The 22574-nt window shown below is 38.6% G+C and overlaps 1 protein-coding gene across 6 annotated transcripts in view; it reads left to right on the top strand.

The window, feature by feature from the left end:
• Positions 1-22047: 22047 nt before the first annotated feature.
• The window catches only part of LOC106045238 (long-chain fatty acid transport protein 6-like), a 54940-nt gene continuing 54413 nt past the window's right edge, over positions 22048-22574 (top strand). For 4 of the 6 annotated variants that reach the window (XR_010827622.1, XR_010827621.1, XR_010827623.1 and 1 more), the window contains exon 1: positions 22055-22191. The gene's annotated coding sequence lies outside the window, so the exon portion shown is untranslated. Of the gene's footprint in view, positions 22192-22574 lie in introns of all 6 variants that reach the window. The other 2 variants (XM_048055168.2, XM_013195622.3) reach the window with 2 other exon arrangements.

Below are 22574 nucleotides of genomic sequence, written 5' to 3' on the forward strand. Positions count from 1 at the left end.
ATAATCAACATGAAGAAGCATAAGAAATAATGGAGTGTTCTGTGAAACAGTCAGTTTCACATTGTTTTAAGTTCTGCTGAAAATGCATTGCATTTACATCACACCTCAAAAACCTTTGCAGTTATGTTAATCAACATACAAGGGAATATAGGTTTAAAAAGAAAAAGAACCATCTATTTTACTGTTTACATACTTCTAACTTCAATTAAAATGATTGCTGTAAGAGAGAGGTTAGAGGCTGCCAAAGGAAATTCATTGATGGTGACAGTGGTGATTGTATGCTATTTATACTTGTTATAGAAAGGATACTGATTTGATTAGGTTTGTTCACTTGTGTGCATATAAAATGTTAATGCTAACTTTTTTGTCTGAGTTGCATACCAAGAAGTAAATGGTAATAGTATTCCTTCAGATACTGCAGCTGATTCACAAGGCCCATTACAATTTATGTTTTCCTTCCACAATATTAAGTACAGGGGGATTTTACAGTACATAATTCAGTCAATTTTTACTTTTATTTTGCTTCTACGTTCATTTAAGCTTACTTTACCTTGAAAGCAGCTAACCACTGCATAATTACATTTTAATGTGGTCTTCTTAATTTGTGATTCTGCAATTGCATAATATGACACTAAATATTACATCTTTCCTTCCCTGAGTTGTGGACCAGATGGGATACATTCTCCTTAAGCATCCAGACAGTTTCTATTTAAAGGAAAATGTAACTATTTAATTTTTTTTGCAGGAGAGCAAATGTCTTATTTTAGTAGTCAACACTCATGGGATATGTTCTAGGCCACGTCAGAAATCTTAAATCAAAATACTATCTTGAGTAGGAAGTTATGGGGTTTTAAATATTTTTTTCTCTTTTTTTTCGATATTTTTTCACAAGAAAAGAAAAGAAAAGAAAAGAAAAGAAAAGAAAAGAAAAGAAAAGAAAAGAAAAGAAAAGAAAAAGAAAAGAAAAGAAAAGAAAAGAAAAGAAAAGAAAAGAAAAGAAAAGAAAAGAAAAGAAAAGAAAAGAAAAGAAAAGAAAAGAAAAGAAAAGAAAAGAAAAGAAAAGAAAAGAAAAGAAAAGAAAAGAAAAGAAAAGAAAAGAAAAAAGAAAAGAAAAGAAAAGAAAAGAAAAGAAAAGAAAAGAAAAGAAAAGAAAAGAAAAGAAAAGAAAAGAAAAGAAAAGAAAAGAAAAGAAAAGAAAAGAAAAGAAAAGAAAAGAAAAGAAAAGAAAAGAAAAGAAAAGAAAAGAAAAGAAAAGAAAAGAAAAAAGAAAAGAAAAGAAAAGAAAAGAAAAGAAAAGAAAAGAAAAGAAAAGAAAAGAAAAGAAAAGAAAAGAAAAGAAAAGAAAAGAAAAGAAAAGAAAAGAAAAGAAAAGAAAAGAAAAGAAAAGAAAAGAAAAGAAAAGAAAAGAAAAGAAAAGAAAAGAAAAGAAAAGAAAAGAAAAGAAAAGAAAAGAAAAGAAAAGAAAAGAAAAGAAAAGAAAAGAAAAAAGAAAAAAAGGAAAGGGAAAGGAAAGGGAAAGGAAAGGAAGGAAAGGAAAGGAAAGGAAAGGAAAGGAAAGGAAAGGAAAGGAAAGGGAAGGAAAGGGAAGGAAAGGGAAGGGAAGGGAAGGAAGGGAAGGGAAGGGAAGGGAAGGGAAGGGAAGGGAAGGGAAGGGAAGGGAAGGGAAGGGAAGGGAAGGGAAGGGAAGGGAAGGGAAGGGAAGGGAAGGGAAGGGAAGGGAAGGGGAAAGGAAGGAAAGGAAAGGAAAGGAAAGGAAAGGAAAGGAAAGGAAAGGAAAGGAAAGGAAAGGAAAGGAAAGGAAAGGAAAGGAAAGGAAAGGAAAGGAAAGGAAAGGAAAGGAAAGGAAAGGAAAGGAAAGGAAAGGAAAGGAAAGGAAAGGAAAGGAAAGGAAAGGAAAGGAAAGGAAAGGAAAGGAAAGGAAAGGAAAGGAAAGGAAAGGAAAGGAAAGGAAAGGAAAGGAAAGGAAAGGAAAGGAAAGGAAAGGAAAGGAAAGGAAAGGAAAGGAAAGGAAAGGAAAGGAAAGGAAAGGAAAGGAAAGGAAAGGAAAGGAAAGGAAAGGAAAGGAAAGGAAAGGAAAGGAAAGGAAAGGAAAGGAAAGGAAAGGAAAGGAAAGGAAAGGAAAGGGAAAGGAAAGGAAAGGAAAGGAAAGGAAAGGAAAGGAAAGGAAAGGAAAGGAAAGGAAAGGAAAGGAAAGGAAAGGAAAGGAAGGAAGGAAAGGAAAGAAAAAAGAAAAGAAAAGAAAAGAAAAGAAAAGAAAAGAAAAGAAAAGAAAAGAAAAGAAAAGAAAAGAAAAGAAAAGAAAAGAAAAGAAAAGAAAAGAAAAGAAAAGAAAAGAAAAGAAAAGAAAAGAAAAGAAAAGAAAAGAAAAGAAAAGAAAAGAAAAGAAAAGAAAAGAAAAGAAAAGAAAAGAAAAGAAAAGAAAAGAAAAGAAAAGAAAAGAAAAGAAAAGAAAAGAAAAAAAGAAAAGAAAAGAAAAGAAAAGAAAAGAAAAGAAAAGAAAAGAAAAGAAAAGAAAAGAAAAGAAAAGAAAAGAAAAGAAAAGAAAAGAAAAGAAAAGAAAAGAGAAAAAGAAAGATGCCACATGTGTGTCCTAGTATGCTGATGTGAAGGAAACTTTGCAACAAACGTTGACATATTGGCATTCAGGACATTGTTCTGACTTGGGGTCTAAGTGGTGGAATGTCTACATTCTTTACTCCCTCCTAGTAAAATATTTGTTATAAAGTGTAAATAAAGACTAGAGAGTTTTTCTTCACATTAACTTGCAAAAACATCTGGATTTGTGTTTATACTGGTCTGCACCACTAGCTTATCCTTCAAAGCAACCTGCTTTTATTTTCTATTTTTTAATGGATCCTCTCAAACATACAATATTTTTCTAAGTATGAAGATATTGTTTGACTACGGGAATAATCCTAAATATAAAGTGAAAAACATGCTAGAAAAGGCCTAGCTGAATTTGCAGGATGCTCATATGAAAGCAGGTGAAATATGATACAATATGGCACGTACAAGAAATATTTGAATTTCTTTGTATGGACAAAGAACCTTTCGTCTCCAGTTGCTGGACTCAGTAAATAAGAGTAGGCATCTATTTCCGTTATTTCTACCATCAGTATTAGTTCTCTAAACTAGACTGGCTGGTGGGGAAAATGCAGACAAATGTATCACATAATACACTAATGACACCTTGTCTCCAGATCTCACAAGACCTTGCTAGTTTACAAACACCAGCTCTTCTTTTCCCACCCAATTATTTGTGCACTGAAAGAGCAATGAGAGTCTGCATGAAGCAACTACTTCATAACAGATAATCAGGACAGTGCAAAACACCAGGCTACCTACCACCAACAGATCAAGAGCTACTTCACTGTTAAATCAGTTAAGTTAAAAAAATAAAAAATAAAAAGCTCAATATGAGATCACAGTATCATGCATAATGGCATTCCAAACTTGCTATGTTTTTGTTTTGCAGCCCCTATATGTATGTTGAACCCGAATGGTTTAACCTGACACATGATAGAAAGAATAAGCCTAAACCACATTTTTCAGTACTCTGATATATACATGCTCATTCAAGAAGCTATCACATGAAACAAAACACAAAGCAACTACTCTGAGCTACTGTAAATAAAGTAATTAAACAAATAGACATGTTTCTGAACTGAAAATTTATATTAAATTACATTTGACTAAAATATTCAAGGTTTTAAGATACAATAGCTCTCTTAAAAAAATTTTATTTGTATTACCATGTAATGCTTCTTGTCATCAGTAAATAGTGCATAAAAGAACTTATTCTAAAAGTATATTATACAAAAACATAGATCACCCAAAACAGGAACTCTAAAAAAGAGACCTGGTTGCAGAGAAGCAAAACTAATTTTTAGCAAACAACTTTTATTAGCAAATACAGAAAAATGCAGAAGACTAGACACATTTGCACTATCCATAGAATCATTTGTAAAATATAATCTATGGTCTTACATATATTTATACATCTTCATGTAAGAAAATACTATTTATCCATAAGTATAGTTTCCTAGAGTGAAATAAATCTTTCCCTCTTCTCCTGGCAAAATTAAGCTTTGTCTCAGGATGTTGCTGTTCACTGTCCTGTTTGTTCCAGACATGTCTTTTTTATTGAAACTAAACATACAGAAAACTCCTTAGATAAAACAAGACTTTGACTGTTAACTGTTCTGATGCTTTAATTTCAGACCTTCAAGGTATTACAGAATTCGTAACATTTTATCATTTGAAACTTACTTGATGAAGCATTGATTTATTTTAATGTTAAAAAGTGTTAATTAAAAATATTTTTTTTCTTTTTAATTACAAAATGCAAATCCTAGCATCTGAAGTTTTTTGTTTGTTTGTTTTTGTTTTAATCTTCTAAGATGTCTTCTCAAGAAGGCAAAAAAAGGATTGTCACATGTAAATCTGTAACCAGCAATTTTATTTCAGTGACTGTAAGGGTTTGGGGTGAAAATCACATACGCATGTAATTACATAGCATGAAGCAGGATAGAAAATTACTACTAGAAAGGATCTTCCAAGAATTACAGCATTAGAAGTAATAAAAACAGAGTAGTCCAAAATAATTTAGAAAAGACAAAAATTTCTTGGTGATTTTCAACCTCACTGTAACATACATATGCCTTCAAAATTAGCTTTGAGTAAAGCTATCAATTTATTTCAGATTATTCTTCCTTAGTCTCTTTATATTCATTGTAGTTTAACCAAACCAGGTATTTCTCCATCATGGCTAGGCTTTCTTGGCAAATAAGGACAAACAGCCTTGTTCTCTTGGTGGGAGAAGAAAGTTGTTATTGATTTTTTTGTCAATACTTGGGTGCCCATAACAAACATTGCAATATTTAAACAAACAAAACAACGACAACAACAAAACCATGAATCTGCAATTCCTCTTTGAAATAAAATTTACTAAAAATAAAAATATACTATGAAAAAGGCTTTTCCTTGTAGACAGTAACACTATTGCCTTATTCATTTACTGACTACAAATAGTCATCTAACTACAATGTCTTTTTTCTTTTCCATTCCCAAGATACTTCTTATGGCATTTTAATGCACTTAATGTACATGTGTATACATTTTTGTATAAAAATTAGTAATATGCTGCTGGGGTCTGTTAGTCTGTCTGTTTATTTTACATGTGTATATTTATATGAGAAATATTTTAGTTATTAAACTTCATGTCAATGAAAAATTAACTTCCCTGTACATTTTTATACAGTAGATCTTATATTATTGTTATAGTCAGAAAAGTGACTGTAAAAACGGTTCTGTTTATGAGCATACCAGTTCCTGTGTGTCTTCAAGTTAGTGGGAAGCTATAGTAATGGCTCTGTAGTTACGGAATATATTTTGCAGACTTTCCTCCAGGGACACTAGCATCTATTTTCCAGCTTTTTAAAATGCTTTAGCTTGAAATAATTCCAGCTTAGCATAAATCCATATTTCAGTTTATTAGCAGCACTCTGGTGTCACACTGCAGATTTCACAAAAGACAAAGACAAGACAAAAAAATCTTGATTCAAAGATTCTGAGGTTTGTTACATTTATTGTGTAGCAGTAGAATAGGCCCTGCAATTGTAAAGGAAAGAGGGTAGGACTTTTTTTTTTTTTTTTCCTATGGGGTAGTCAATAACACAAATGGAAGTCTTTTCCCATTTCCAGATCTTGATTTGAGGCAAATAAAAATAATTTGAAATAAATCAGATAACCCTCTGCCTCAAACAAAGGGAAAAATGAGAACCAATTGGACTCTGCTTTGCAGCGGAGTGCCAAAGGAGGAAAATTTCACTGCCACTCACAAGTGACTACTGGCTTGACTCCTACTCAGGTATAAAGTTTCCAGGGAGTAGAATCTGAAGACAATTATTTTTTCAGACATAAATGTATTTTTCTGACATAACAGATAAGTAGTCTGGGCACCTACCTGAGTTAGTTGCTTATAAAGGAGCATCTCTTGTAGGTAAGGGTTACATTTTTTGATGGATGACTCTGGACTCTGGGTTTTGTATTATCTTTTTACTGCTCACTTTCTCACTTTGGGCTCCACAGAATGCCACAGATTATTAATATCTTTTTATTGCTTAGTTTTTTTTTTTTTGTTTGTTTGTTTGTTTTACACATTGGTTTGTTTCTGTTTATGTTTGTTACTATTACATAACTGGACAACCTAGTAAGCAAAAACTTCAAATACAGCCTTTGTTTGAATGTGTGCTAGTCTTCCTTCATATGACAGTAGCTGCAAAGGTTTGAAAATGACCAAAAAGCACAAATGACATTTTTAGTGTAAGGATATAGAGACAGAACTATAAAAAATTATATGTGCTGCTCTTCTACTCATGGCACCTTAAAATACTGTGCCTGACACTACAGCTGAAAACATTTTAACAGTTGCCGATCATCCCAAATTTTTTGGACTCAGTCACTGAAAGATGGTTAGGTTCAGTGATGGGGCCAACTGGATGTCTTTCCTGGAGACCACAGAATGGGCTGAAGTGAATTAACTGTCTATGCCTTGCTGTGCTTTTTGTAGCTGTACCTCACTGTCTGACTGTCTCTCATCTTGGTGCTCAGAGTAGAATAATTTGCTCAGATTTGCCCAAATGTCCATCTCAGTAGAACAGGGATACAAAATATACTGAAAAAAATAAACCATGACAAAATTAGGAACTGTTTATGTTAGAGTCTGTGTGAACTAAAGAGAAAACAGGACCACAAAAAATATAAAGGCCAGTAGGAAGAACTATTCTTCTGAAGAAATGAAAATTAGTGGCTTACTGACTTACTTCAGAGAGAGAGAATTATTCACGATTACAAAAAAAAAAAAATTAAGCACAAAAAATGCTGCAGAAAAATGAGGGAACAGAGACACGGGCATGCACATAGGATTTATTTTCTATTATGCACATCTCACATTGTGGTAGCAGTGAGTATACTGCTTTACAGTTGTATATGAAATCTGCATGCTTTATATATGCTTCAGATGTGCTTCTGAATGACCAAAATATTCACTGCAAAGCTGCCATTCTGAAAAGGTATGTGTTTACACCAGGAAAGAGCATAGGGGTAAGCAGTGATCTTACAGATCAGTGAAGGCTGGTCCCACTTTTGTAATAAGGCAACAGACAGGCTGTATGCCAAAAATATGTGAAAGAAGAAAGTGCTTCAGTGTATTTAGAGCATGTCCACACGGTCTTCTGCAGACAAACCATGTTCCTCTGCCTATGCTTCAACTCAGCTGGATGCCGGCCAGCTCTGAACTGGAAACTGCTGTGAGTATAGTGCTATGCCCAAGTTAGTAAGCCTTGCTGAGAGACTGACTTCAAGCTCAGGGCTGGATCACAACTGGCAGACAGAGCAAGTTTAGTTCTGTCTGCAGAAGACTGAGCAGACATAACTTTAGGGTAAAGGAAATCTGAGATAACATAAAGTTGGATTAAGATTTTGCACAAGCTCCCTAGAGAGAGATCCAAATCAGACAACACTACCCAGACTAGCAAAAATGCCTGAACACTGCTAAGAACAAGATAGATTCATAAAATAGTTGGGAGAGTTGAATTGCAACATCTCTAATTAAGCGTCTTTTACAGATCAATCGATAACTTCAATTTCTTGGAACATACATTTTTTTTAGAATAGATTTAAAATAGATACTAGAACTATAAATAAATACTAGATTAATTTAAGATGAATCCCGGAGCCATGGTCTGTACTTATATATATGTTTGTGTGTGCACATGGTAGTTCTTCAGTTTATTGGGTTTGTTCAATAAATATTTAATACTGTGCTATATTTTGGTACAAACTACAATAAAATGACAATACTCCTCCCCTCCATTTTTAATTTAAACGTTTTAAACTTTTGAAATCACTTATAAAGCTGAAATGTATTTGAAAAATAAACACAATCATGGAGAGATGGCTGATCATGTCTCATATAAAATGTCTTTGTGCATGAATGAATAATCATACCTGCTACTTGCTTTGCATTTTCTTCTAAATATGTACTGCTCTTTATGAGTATATGAAAAAAAAAAAGATTTTTCTTCGCACATTTCTGGCTGAAATATGTTACTGTCTTATGAACTATGCCTTTTCATCACCAGGCACTTCACTTTTGAAGGATGTTCAGTATCCTTGATAAACATAGTTTTGGAATTTATCATGCTGTCCACTTTCCTATAATCAACCACTCTGACATCGAAATGGGAAACCAATACACTTTATTTTTTTTTCTTTTTTTTTATGGAGGAATCCAGTTGGTTCATATAAAGGTCAATCTTTCGTTGAGGAAATAACAGAAGTGCTATTGAATGCCAGGAGGGAGAATATTAAGTGATGGGCCGGAGAAAGTTCCCTGAGGTCCAGAAAGACTGAAGAGAAATCCTTTTGAGCTCTGCTGTAGCATGGGGAATAAAAGTTGACAGCCAATTTTACATGTAGACTACAGTATTGGGCAAGACATGGGATAAGAAAGCAAAACTGCATGTATCCTAACTCTGTAGGAATTATGTGGCTAAGATGTATCTACAGATTTTTTTTTTTCTAATTTCTGTGACTTCTTACGGCAATAACAACAGATTTTATTTCTGAAATAATAAGAAGAAAAATCTACGATGAAAACATTATTTTAGTCTAAAATGAATAAAGGACTATGAATATGTGTCATCCTAAAGAAACCAAGTTAAAACAAAACAACAACAACAACAAAAAACTAGTATTGGAATGTGAAAAAATGGACTATTTATAAAAACGTCTAAGAAGTCATATGATACAACTCCCATTTTAACATCAGAGTTGAGCCTGTATTTATCCTAGTGGTAGTCTCTACAATTTTGCCTAAAGATTCAACAGCAATATTATACTTTAGTGACTTTTCTCAGGAGTGTTCACAACTCATAGTAAGTGTTGCAGCTCTCTGGAAAATTTGAAGCATTGCATTTTAAACTTGTGTCTGCACAAAGGTGTTTTTTCAGGTTTGTTAATGACACAGACACTCAATTTTATCACAAAGTAAAGCTATCTAGGATTTGGGTTGAATAATGTTGTGTAAAGAGTCCATTCCAATAAGTACATTTTGGGTGTATGAAGTAAATAAAGAAAGTGAAGTAGCACACATCTACTCTCCTTACACCTATTAACTGTATTCAGGGCACTTACTAAGATGTATGACACAGGTGCAGTTTCTGCCACTAAGTAGACTGAAGTCTAGGACTTCTAGGAAAGACCTATAATTGTTATGCTATGGGATAAATAATCTCTTCTGATGAGCCAAAAACATTGACATGTTTTATGATTTTTATTATAACTGAAATTTTTCAGTCTTCTTGAAGTGATTTTGTGAGTATTTCCCAGGGTCCTGCTTGTCTTCAAGGATAAAAAATCCCTTCATAATAAATCATTTAGAGGGGAACAGCAACGAGAACAACAAATCACTCAGCTCTATTTCTGTTATTAGAAAGCTTCAATTTATGGCAATTAAAAAATTGAGATACTCCACACTAAATTACTGGCTTGTCTTACTAAGAATAATATATCATAGCCAGGTTGTATGAGCTGGGAAAAATGCTTTTGGTAAAACTGATGTTTAATTTTCCAGTATACATTACTGACAAAAAATTTATTCCCAGGGAAAAAAAAAAGTCTCTCCTTCACAATAACTGTATATTTAATGTAAAGTTTCCTCTGTCTCTAACTTGTACACTTTCAGATTACATTTTATTTAGTGTTTTCAGAATGTTTTATTGAACTATAAAGACAAGAAATTCACTTCTACAAAGTACACAGCTGGGACTTTAAAAACACTGAGGCAATGTGAAATGATATTTTTTTAACAGAGAGACAGGTAAATGGTAGATAGGCATACATGGATAAAATAGAAATTTACTGAGGAAGGCACATAATGGGTTCTTTTGTTTGTCATCCCTCATTTTCTCACACAGCCATATACTTCTTCGCATCCAAAAATATAGTATGTTCATAGGTTCACAGTTATGGAGGCAAAGGCCAGGATTCAAAATAAATTGTGCAATCATACCTGTATATGTATATCATGTAACTCTAGTTCCTTTTGTATTTGTACTGACACTTAAACTACAGGTTGTTTCTCAGACATGGATAACCTGCTTTTTCTGTACTTTGACCGAAATTGTGTTCAGCTTCTTTCTGCAGTCATCTTACATCACTACATAGATGTTCAAAAATGTTATCCATTAGATCTATTAGATATAGATCCATTGTGGGTATGCATGTTTCCAGTTTATAGCTGAAGACTACACTAACAAATCTCAAAAGGTTTGCAAAAATATACATCCAAGCAATTATACTTGTTGTAGTGATGGGTAAATCCCAGCTATGTAGCTTGATATAAAAATAAAAATTACAAGGATAATAGCATAACACCAAAACAAAACAAAACAAATATTATTTCGCCCTAATACCCAACACAATTGTTTTAGAAATAGTCTTTTTCCCTGCAAGCAGGCATACACATATGACTAATGGACCCTTTGAAACAATGTAGCTATAATGGACACAGTGCTGTATATATTACATGTATATATATATTTTCAGAGATGTGTGTATACAACATACACATGCACTATTTTGAGGTCCAGAGCCACGTCACTTTTCCACTAATAGTAATTCTAGCTGCAAGCACATTCGAAGAGGCAGTTCCGGTGTATCAAAGTATTTTGCTGAAGTATTTTTCTCTACCAGACCTACCTTTGCTGAAGTAAAGCTCCTTTACTTGCAAAAACAGTAGATCAACTGTCATGTGAGACATTTTAGAGCCCTAAAAATGGAAGGTTTATAAATGGGATGTATTTCTACCCAGCTGCATAAAATTATGACACTTCAACCACTTTTAACTACATGTAGCAAGTGCTCTTGTAAAACTGCCCCAAGATTTAGTAAAAATTCTCTGGGATTTTTTTTTTTTTTTTTTTTTTTGGTTTGGGGTATTGTGGTTAAAGCTGTTATTTTTAGTTGATTTAAGGAAAAATATGTTCACTATTTTTAAATCTGCCTATCTATCAAGCTCTGGAAGCTAAACAGTATGCAGATTGGAAAAGTAAACCAGAATCAGAGAATGTTGTGGGGATCCCATAAACTGAACCACTCAAAATACTAAACGGCCTGAAACTATTTGTCAAAAACAGTGAAATACTGCCCTCTTCTGATTAGATTTGATCTAGAGGTAGGTGTTCTTACAATGAAAGAAAAGAGATGTGAAAAAAATAAGCAGATAAAAGATGAAAACGTGGCTTGGCAATTGGGTGAGCCTTCTGCAGTGGTTGTTTAGTGAAGAACATCCATAACTTCTGAGTGGCAGATACAGTGACCCACATCAAAGCAAGAGGTACTATTAGCCTGAAAAAAAAAAAAAAAAAAGGCAACATCCAATGTATTTGTGTATTTTGGGAGACTAGTAAAAAAAAAAAAAAAGTGGCATAAAATACAACTAGCAGATGGATGATTTAAAGCAGAATGACACACAGTTCTCATGTAATTAAGTGATGGAATTTCTTGCTGCCAGTTTTTGTGGATACTAAGCTTTCAAATGTACAAAAACAAGGAATCTGAGCCCCCAGGGAAAAAAAAAAAAGAAAGAAAGAACAAAACAAAACAAAAAAAAAACACAATAGGGACCTTTAAATGTAAAGACACATTCAGGAAGACTGAAATGCAAACTGTTGGTGAAGGTTTTGTAGAAGAATTACCATTTACTTGTGTTATGTGAGTCTCTAGGTATTCTCTACTGGCAACTATCACTCATTCTTCCATGCTCACCTTAGTGAAGTACTGCTTCAATAATTGTAAAAAAAAATTAGTTTCACACCAGGTAGGTAAGGCGTTTTGCAGACCTACAAGTAGAATAAACTTAAAAAATATGATGTAGTCATACACACCGAACTGTTGGTCTGATTTTGTCTGACTGTTTTATGATAACTTCTTTACAGAAACCTCATCTCCCTGTATCTCACACCAGACTGACATGCAACATTCTTCCAACTGTGAATCACCACATGCTCAGAAAATCCAATTGCTTTTAGATCTGTCGTAAGAAAGATTGGAACATGAGGGTCTGAGACTTCATTAAGTGTCTGCAGAGCTATCAGTCTAGAAAATAGCTTTAAACTTTCACAACATGAGGCCTAATCCTTCTCACATGTCCTACAACTGCTGCTGCACAGATGAAAGGTGCTCTTGTTCATTCTTTCCTTTTTTTTTTGACTCATTAGAAATCCCCTGGAGAGAAGTGAGGAAGTAATACTTACACTCCCATCCTGGTAAGACCCACAACTCTACTCAGCTTTTACACGTGTCAAACAAAACAGGAATCAACATAAAGGGAAACTGCTGCTTCCTCTCCACCACTGTGGACTGACACAGGTACCACTTCCAGTTTGGAACAATTTTAGTAAAGAAAGTGTGATTTAAAACATTATAATTTCTTGAAAGGCATCATAAAATACTTCTGCTAAAGAACATTATCAAATACAACCAATCAATGAACACCATAAAATTCTTTGTATTGAAATATTTTATTTGTATTTCATTAATCAATACTGAATTGTAAGAATATTTATAAAATACAATTTAAAATAAGAAAAACTGCATCTCATTTTGATACCTGCCTAATTCAGTGCATTTTAATACAGAATACATACAACAAGATAGTTTACTATTAATATAAATATTTTTAAGGGATGCTATAAATATAACTGTATGCAAAATTCTTAGCATTAAAAAAAAAAAAAAAAAAAAGGAAGAGTTCTGGCAAGTAAAACTGTAAGCTACATTCTGTCCTTAGATACCCTGTTGTGAGTGAGAACAGAATCCACATCACAGAATTTTTAGAGTAGACTTGGTATAAAAACTGAGTTGCAAAGGAGCCAACCTAAGTGGAATGGTTTGGATCACTTACAGTAACTGCTTCTCTCATTTATTAATATGACTTACAAGGAAGAAATATTACCTTGCACTTGGCTACATTTCTTCATGAAGTGGCACTTAAGAAGGCTTTATACGCCATGTTAGAATGCTTAGTTGCAAAACCATGAAAGAGATATTTTGTGGCCAAATGTTGTCAGGGTGAAAAATAAAAATAATAAAAAAAAAATCAGTTCACTTCTGCATTTGTATCTTGGCGTGAGCTACTGTGCTATCCTACACCGGAATATTGAGACATGAAATTATGGAACATATATGCAGAATCCAGGTGGCTGTCTAAAATATTCCACAAAATATTCCAACACTAGCTGCTAGGGAGATGGGAAAGAGTGGGAGTGTTTCCCATGGCCATTCCTGAAATATGTCATGCAATTTAACTCAACGTCATATTCCTTAAGGACATGTCAGTTTCCAGATTCCTCATCTTTGACTTTAAGAGTATGTAGCCTTCATGAAGTTCTGAGCACTATTGGATTTTCTGAGAAATTGAGAAGCCAAAATTCTTCATCACTAGATTTTCATGGGGCCCAGGTAAGTTGCTGGCACAGATGGGGACCATGTCAGTTCCGAGCTGACTCTAATGAGGACAGGCAGCAACTTGATGATTTTGCACAAAATTCTCCACCCCCCTACCCCCCCACCCCCTCCTTTCTTTTTTTTCTTCAAAGACAAGCAGACTTTGACCCCTATGACCATTTCCTCAGTGGCTTCACCTCCTTCAGGATATTGATTTATTCAGTAAATTGTAAACAATACAAAACTTCCTCCTAACTCTACTAAGCAGTTCTTGCTTATACTCTCTTGCTCTGATTAATCCTGACACCTGATGCCAAAAGGTTCCTCTGCCTCTGAACTTCACTTGTACCTGCTTGCTTCTTGTTCTTGCTCTTTAATGGATCATCAATGTCTTCCGACAATCTACTTCATGCTCTTGTTCTTTGTTTTACAATATCATTTTCCTCCAGTCTGGATAATAGTCCAACCCTTCCATAAGGTGCCCACGTACCATATGACCAGACCAGAATTATGTCTTCCAGATAGAGGGAATAATATTAAAAAAAGTAGTTTGTGAATGGAACAAAGTTTGTAAGCCAAAATCTGTAATTATTCAGTAAAATAAATTGCAATAAAAAATAATGGCCTTTTTTCTAAAACTGAATACCACAATTATGCCTCAGAAAACATTGACACAAGAAAACACTGATACATTTCTTGTCAAAAATGAAAACATGTACAAGGCAAGAATGCATCCAATCTGTGTATATTTAACAACATTATTCAAAAGATACTTAGCTTGTAATTTTGAGTTTTAGAACTTAGAGGTTTGATCCTAATGATTTAAATCACTAGCCAACACTGTATATACCTTTCTATATTCATGTAATCTTACCCAATTCCTCAACCAGTTAGGTAGCCAGTGACATACATTATAGTGTCCTTTTTCAGTATGTACATTTCTTTGCTATGTACATTTCAGTATGTACATAACAAAAATGTCCTCTGATGTGTGTATGACTAAGCTTAAAAAGACATTAATCAGAAAATATTATGAAACCTAATAAGTTTTTTACATCCACTGCAGCAAATATTTGACAATGTGAGATAAATGCTGTAGAAATGTTTGCCATATGCTAAATTATGATATTTAGGAGAGTATAGAAACATGACTAATCTTGTTCTATTCCACTGAAGCAGTGATTTCTATAGATTAGATTTTGCTTTGTTATAATTCTGCTTTGTTCTTCATTGTCCTTACACATATATAATCTAGCAGAGCATAATCAACTTCCTCTTTTCACACTTAACTGTCAATACAGTCAGCAAATACATGGTGTTCCAAGATTAGAATAGAATAGAGTAGTTCAGCTCGAAAAGACTTACAAAGATTATTGAATCTAATTGTCAGACTACTTCAGGGCTGACCCAAAATTAAAACATCAACGACCTTCCCAGGAAGCCTGTTCCAATGTTATCTACCCTCTCAGCAAAGACATTTTCCCAGTGTCCAGTCTGAACCTTCTCTGACACAGCGTTGAGCCATTCTCACAAGATCTGTCACCAGATAAGAAAGAGAAAAGATGAGCACCTCCCTCTCCACTTCACATCCTCAGGAAGCAGTTGAGGGTTGCCCCTCAACCTTCTTTTCTCCAAGATTAAGAAACCCAGTGTGCTCAGCCTCTCCTCACAAGACATGCCTTCCAACTATTTTACCAGCTTTGTTGCCCTCCTCTGTATGGATTCAAGTATCTCAACATCCTTTTTAAAATTGTGGAGCCCAGAACTGCACACAATACTCCAAGGGAGACCACACTAATGCTAAATACAGGGGGAGAATCACCTTCTTGGCTGCCTGGCTCTGCCGTGCTTAATGTTCCCCTCAATGCAGTTTGCCCTCTTCACTGGCAGGGCACGCTGCTGGCTCATGCTGAGCTTCCTGTCACCAGCACCCCCAGGTCCCTTTCTGCTGAGCTGCTCTCTCTTTATCATAGTATCATAGAATGGCTCAGGTTGGAAGGGACCTCAAAGATCATCCAGTTCCAACCCCCTTGCCATAGGCAGGGGTGCCACCCACTAGATCAGGTTGCTCACGGCCTCATCTAACCTGGCCTTGAAAGCCTCTCCAGTCACTCATCTCCCAGCCTGTACCTGTGTCTGGCATTACCCCATCTGAGATGCAGAATCCAGTGTTTTCCTTCTTTGAACTTTATGCTGTTGCTGATGGCCCAGTGCACTGATCAATCTAGATCCCTCTGCAAAGCCACTTGTCCCTCCACAGAGTCAACAGTACCTCCCATTTTAGTATCATCAGCAAGTTTACTAAGGATGCATTCAACTCCTGCATCCACATAATTAACATATCAAACAGAATTTTCCCCAAGATTGAGCCTTGAGGGAACACCACTTGTGACTGGACACTACCAGATGTAGCCCCTTTTCACAACCCCTTAAGCCCAACCATTCAATCTGTTCTTCATCCAGTATGCTGTGTACCTGTGCATTTCACAATTGGATATTTTTTTCCAGAAGGACACTGTGAGGGACTGTATCAAAAGCCTTGTTAAAATCCAGGGAAACTAATTCCACCACCTTTGTCCACTAAGCAGGTGATCTTACGAAACTAGTGAGAGACTTTTCTTTCATGAACCCGTGTTGGCTGGGCCTGATGATTGCGCCATGATTTAAGAGCCTTTCAGTAGTGCTCAGGGTAATCATCTCCATAATTCTTCAAGGTATTGAAGTTAAACTATCAGATAAGTAACTTCCAGGGTCTTCCCCTGGGACGTTCTTGTAAATTGGGGTAACATTGGCTAGTTTCCAGTGAGTGGGGACCTCCCCAGATTCCCAAGACATCAGAAAGATAATGGAGATGTGTCCTTCTACAACCTCCACTAACTCCCTCAGTACTCTGTGATGAATTCCATCAAACTCCATGGGCTTGTAAATATTCATCTGGTACATCTGATTCTTTACAGTTTTGGTGTCAGCAAATGGAATGCTGCTGCTCATGTTGCTTCACTCATGGCCCTCCAGCCTGCAGGACCAGGCAACCCAAGGCCTACCATTAACGTTAAAGACTGAGGTAAAAAAGGCATTAAATGCCTCTGTCTTTTCATCATCCCTACTTCTAAGTGACCAGCTACATCCAGTAATGGTCTAATGTTTTCCTTAGACCTTTTATTTCTACTAACATACTTAAAAAGCCTTTTTTGTTATCTGAAGCATCACCGGCCAATTTTAACTCTAGATCAGCTTTGGCTTTTTTGTGCTTTCTTCCTGTAGCTGCGAACTGCAGCTCTGTAATCTTTCTGTGTATCCTAACCTTGCTTAGAGAGATCACACTTGTTTTTTCTGCTTGGATTCCAGGAGGAATTGGAACTGTTCAACCAAGACAGTCTTCTGCCCCAATTACATGACTCATGACACAATGGGATTGCCTACTCCTATGTTTTTAAAAGATGGTTCTTGAAAACTAACCAGTTTTCATGGACCAGCCCTCAAGAGCAAATTTCCAGGAGACCCTGCTAACTAACTCCTTGAATAGTTTGAAGTTTGCTCTTTTAAAATCAAGGGTAACAACGTTGCTGACAATTTTTCTCTTTTCACCAAAAATTTTAATCTCAGCCTTTTCATGATTACTGTGACCAAGAGAGCCACCTACTGTTTCATCTCTCATGAGGTCTAAAAAAACTAGACTGAAAACTAGAGTCGAAGGGGGAAGGGGCTAAAACCAGGCACGCCGGTGAAGACCTAAGGGAAGGTATGCTAGAATCAGAGGGGCTGTGTGCCAGTGAGGTCCTTTGGGCAGATCCACAAGGTGCTGAGTGTAAGGAGACGCACCTGAAGTGCTTCTACACGAACGCACGCAGTATGAGGAATAAAATGGATGAGCTAGAAGTCCTGGCCCAGTCCCGCAACTACGACATCATCGGCATAAGCGAAACCTGGTGGGATGAGTCCTGTGACTGGGGTGTTGCGATAGATGGTTACAGGCTCTTCAGGAGGGACAGGCAGGGTAGGCGAGGTAGTGGGGTGGCGATGTATGTGAAGCAGGGGCTGGACGGTGTGGAACTTCAGGTCGGCGATGGCAAAGTTGAGAGCCTCTGGGTAAGGATCAAGGGACAAACGAATAAAGGGGATGTCGTTGTGGGAGTCTATTACAGACCGCCTGGCCAGGACGATAGCGCCGATAAATTATTCTTTACAGAACTAAGAGAGGCCTCGAGATTAACTCCCCTTGTCCTTATGGGGGACTTCAACTTGCCAGACGTTAACTGGGAGTGCCACACGGCTGACACGAGCAAGTACAGGAGGTTCATGAAGCACCTAGATGATAACTTCTTGGTGCAGGTGCTAACGGAGCCAACTAGGAAAGGTGCCCTCCTAGACCTGTTGCTAGAAAACAGAGAGGGTCTGGTGGGAGATGTGGTGATTGGTGGCCGCCTTGGTCATAGCGACCATGAAGTGGTTGAGTTCAAAATTTACGGTGACAGAAGGAAAAGTGCCACCAAAACCTCATCCCTTGATATGGGGAAAGCGGACTTCAGGCTGCTCAGGGAACTAGTCAGCAAGGTCCCCTGGGAAACTGCTCTTGAAGGCCTCGATGTCCACCAGTGCTGGTCATTCTTTAAGCGATGCCTCCTAGAAGCACAAGATCAGGCAATTCCTAAATATCGCAAGTCAGGCAGGCGGGGCAGGAGGCCGGCGTGGCTGACCAGGAACATTCTAATGGAGATTAGGCGGAAACAGAGAGTGTTTTGCTACTGGAAGGAGGGCCAGGTGTCATGGAAAGAATACAGGGATGCTGTTCGTGTTTGTAGGGAGAAAATTCGGGTGGCCAAAGCACACCTAGAGTTGAAGCTGGCTGTGTCTGTGAGAGAAAATAAAAAGGGCTTTTTCAGATATGTGAATGGAAAAAGGAGAACTAAAGAATACATAGGGCCGCTCCTTGATAGGGAAGGTCTCCTCACAGACAATGACATAGGCAAAGCAGAGACGCTTAACGCCTTCTTTGCCTCTGTCTTCAATGCCGATGATGGGCTTCGGGACCCAGGGTGCCCTGAGCTGGAGGACCGGGACGGTGGGGATGACAAACTCCCAACCGACCCTGAACGTGTGCGGGATTTGCTACTCCACGTGGATGCCTACAAGTCCATGGGTCCGGATGGGATTCATCCCCGGGTGCTGAAAGAGCTGGCGGACGTCATCGCGGAACCTCTCTCAATTATTTTTCAACGATCCTGGGAATTTGGAGAGGTCCCGGTAGACTGGAAGCTGGCAAATGTTGTGCCGATTTACAAGAAGGGTCAGAAAGAAGACCCTAGCAATTACAGGCCTGTCAGTCTCACGTCAGTGCCTGGTAAAATCATGGAGAAGATGGTTCTCGAACTTATTGAGGCGCACCTGGGGGACAAAGCAGTCATTGGTCCCAGCCAGCATGGGTTTGTGAAGGGTAGGTCCTGCCTAACTAACCTGATTTCCTTTTATGATAAGATCACCCGTATGATGGACCAAGGGAAACCAGCTGATGTGATTTTTTTGGACTTCAGCAAGGCTTTTGACACGGTTTCCCATATGATCCTACTGGACAAAATGTCCACCATACAGCTAAATAAAAACATCATACGATGGGTGAGCAATTGGCTAACGGGCAGGGCCCAAAGGGTTATGGTAAATGGGGCTGCGTCAGGCTGGCGGGCGGTCACCAGTGGGGTCCCTCAAGGCTCCATTTTAGGGCTGGTACTTTTCAATATTTTTATAAACGATCTGGATGTAGGAATAGAAGGTATTTTGAGCAAGTTTGCTGATGACACCAAACTTGGAGGAGTTGTGGACTCGAATGAGGGTGGAAAGGCCTTGCAGAGGGATCTGGATAGGTTGGAGAGCTGGGCGATCACCAACCGCATGAAGTTCAATAGGAGCAAGTGCCGGGTCCTGCACCTGGGACGGGGAAACCCTGGCTGCACATACAGACTGGGCGATGAGACGCTGGAGAGCAGCCTAGAAGAGAGGGATCTGGGGGTCGTGGTAGACAGCAAGTTGAATATGAGCCAGCAGTGTGCCCTGGCGGCCAGGAGGGCCAACCGTGTCCTGGGGTGCATCAAGCACGGCATCGCTAGTAGGTCAAGGGAGGTGATTGTCCCGCTCTACTCTGCGCTGGTGCGGCCTCACCTCGAGTACTGTGTGCAGTTCTGGGCACCACAGTACAAAAAGGACATGAAACTGTTGGAGAGTGTACAGAGGAGGGCTACGAAGATGGTGAAAGGCCTGGAGGGGAAGACGTACAAGGAACGGCTGAGGTCACTGGGCCTGTTCAGCCTGGAGAAGAGGAGGCTGAGGGGAGACCTCATCACAGTCTACGACTTCCTCATAAGGGGGTGTCGAGAGGCAGGAGACCTTTTCTCCATTAACACCAGTGACAGGACCCGCGGGAACGGGGTTAAGCTGAGGCAGGGGAAATTTAGGCTTGACATCAGGAGGGGGTTCTTCACAGAGAGGGTGGTTGCACACTGGAACAGGCTCCCCAGGGAAGTGGTCACTGCACCGAGCCTGTCTGAATTTAAGAAGAGATTGGACTGTGCACTTAGTCACATGGTCTGAACTTTTGGGTAGACCTGTGCGGTGTCAAGAGTTGGACTTGATGATCCTTAAGGGTCCCTTCCAACTCAGGATATTCTATGATTCTATGATTCTATGAGGTCTTCTCTATTTACATACAACAAGTCTAGGAGGGCACTTTTCCTGGTTGGTTATCTTTAATATGTTTTAGGAGTTACTCAGACTTGCTTGTCACTGAAGTAAGATATTCCCAATAAATGTCTGGGAAGTTGAAATGCCCCACAAAGACCAGGACTGGTGATCCAGAGATTTCTTCTAATTGCCTACAAAATAACTCATCAGTACTACCATCATGGCTGGGTGAATGATAGCAGAAAGCCACAACTACCTCTACTTTATTGTCCATACATCCCCCTAATGATTACCCTGAGGCTCTCAACCACATCATCCCTAACTGAAAGGGCTGTACAATCAAATCTCTTTCCTACACGCAGTGCCGCACCTTTACCTTGCCTGCTCAGACTGTTCCTCCTAAACAGCTGATAGTCCTCCATCCCAGTACGACAACCATGGGAATCATTTCACCAAGACTCACTAATACCAACGATGCCCTAGTTCTGGGATTGGATCAAAGTTTCCAGGTCCTCCTGTTTGCTTCTCATACTACGTGCATTGGTGTACAGTCATTTCAGATGGGCTACCAAACCTTTGGTGCTCCCTGGACCTGTGTAAATACTCCCATTAACTGTGCCATCCACTGACTCACCTACAGCGCTCCTGGTGGTATTCCCTTCCCCAGCAATCTTAGTTTTAGGCCCTCTCAGTCAATCCTGCTATTTTACAGGTGAAGAAACATCTTCCCCATCTAAATAGTTGGTTCTTGTCAGGTCCCAGCAGATCTTGTGTCTCGAAGAATCTGATGTAGCTACATCAACCAGAATTCTGGAAGAGGTATCAGCACTGGAGCCAGACATTGATGTCCTGGCATTGCCTGTTTCTTCCCTGCTACTGGGAGGATAGAGGAAAATACTACCAGAGCAGCTGCACTGCAGAATGGTTAAGGTGGTGAATTCTTCAGCAATTTTTCCAGTACCCTAAAATCTCTTTTAAAACTTCTTGATGCAACATCACTGGTACCTAACCTATGTGAAACAGAAGAAGTGGGTAAGGCTCTGAAGGCTGTGCTAAGCTCTTTGGTGAAATCCCTGACCTGACCTCTGGGGAGGCAGCAAACTTCTCTGAAAATAGACTCCAGTCTGTAGATGGGAGCCTCCGTTCCCCTCAGCAGGGAGTGCCCTGTAACTGTAACTTTTTTCTTCCCAGTGCTGGTCTTAATGCTGTTCTTGATGTGAGGAGTTTGTTGATCTAACCTTGGTGAGGGAGGTAGTTTTAGCATCTCATGCACTGATTCCTCTCCCTCCATTTCATTATGTCCCTTGTCTACCTTACTCAGATCCTCTTACCTATGACATAAAAATAGCTGGGGGTGCAAGGAAAGGATCTTCTTGTGGCTCCTGGGTGACTTACTTCCACTTCTCCCTGTCCTTCCCTCTCTATTTCCATCCCGGTGCTGAACAGGTGCTGGATCAGCCTCAGTGTTGGCTGTGCTAGGCTGGCACCTATGGACCAGAGAGTGCAGAGCACAGGTCCTTTGATCTATCACCTTCTCAGACTCTGGGATGCTCCTCAGCCTACCCACCTCCTCCTGAAGCTTGGCCACCAGGCAGAGCAGTACTTCCCCCCGCAGGCACACCTGCTGCAGCCCTGCTCTCTGTCACTCTCTATCTCGAAGACTCGCAGCAGTCAGGTCCTGCAGCCTAATGCCTGTCTGGGCCACCATCGGGCTGCCTCAGTGTCCCCCCTGGAAACCCCTGGGGGGCCAGGATGGCAGCCTTCCAACGGCTGGGGCTAGGCAGGAAGCAGAGCCCAGCCTGGCGGCACCGGGCACCTGGCCAGCCTTGGTCACTGCTAGCGAGGGCTGCCCACGGTGCACATACTTGTCCTGTCTGCCCCGCCTGCCCTGCCTGCCCTGCCTGCCTGCTGGCGACTTCACTGCAGGACAGCGAGCTGAGAGGCTAAAGAAATACAGAACAGGAGACCTGAGGTGTCCAGGAGGAGTACTATAAAATCAAAGAGGTGGTAAGAAAATACTTGTTTGGTAACATTACTGACCTTCACATGCTGGGTGGTTGCAAACTTAGCTAAATTCTGGTGTTAGCATTTCTGTTATATGTTATTTATTATTTACATGAAACAATGCTCACAGCATGCATCTGAAGTCAGACCAGACTGATTCCTTTATTTGCTTGCATTACACTTTTCTGAGGTTGGCTTTTTGTACCTTTGCCTCATTCAGATAAACATCTTAATTTATTCTTACTAATCAAACAGTCCAATGAGCTTCTAAACTGAACTTTTTTTGCCTATTGATTGCATTGCTTTTAGCAAGGTAACGTTGTTTTACTGAGAAAGCAGACCAATTGCTTGGAAAAGAGAGTATTTGTATTCATTGTGAAAAGTTG

This window comes from Anser cygnoides, chromosome Z, assembly GCF_040182565.1.
Source record: "Anser cygnoides isolate HZ-2024a breed goose chromosome Z, Taihu_goose_T2T_genome, whole genome shotgun sequence".
Lineage (NCBI taxonomy): Eukaryota > Metazoa > Chordata > Aves > Anseriformes > Anatidae > Anser > Anser cygnoides.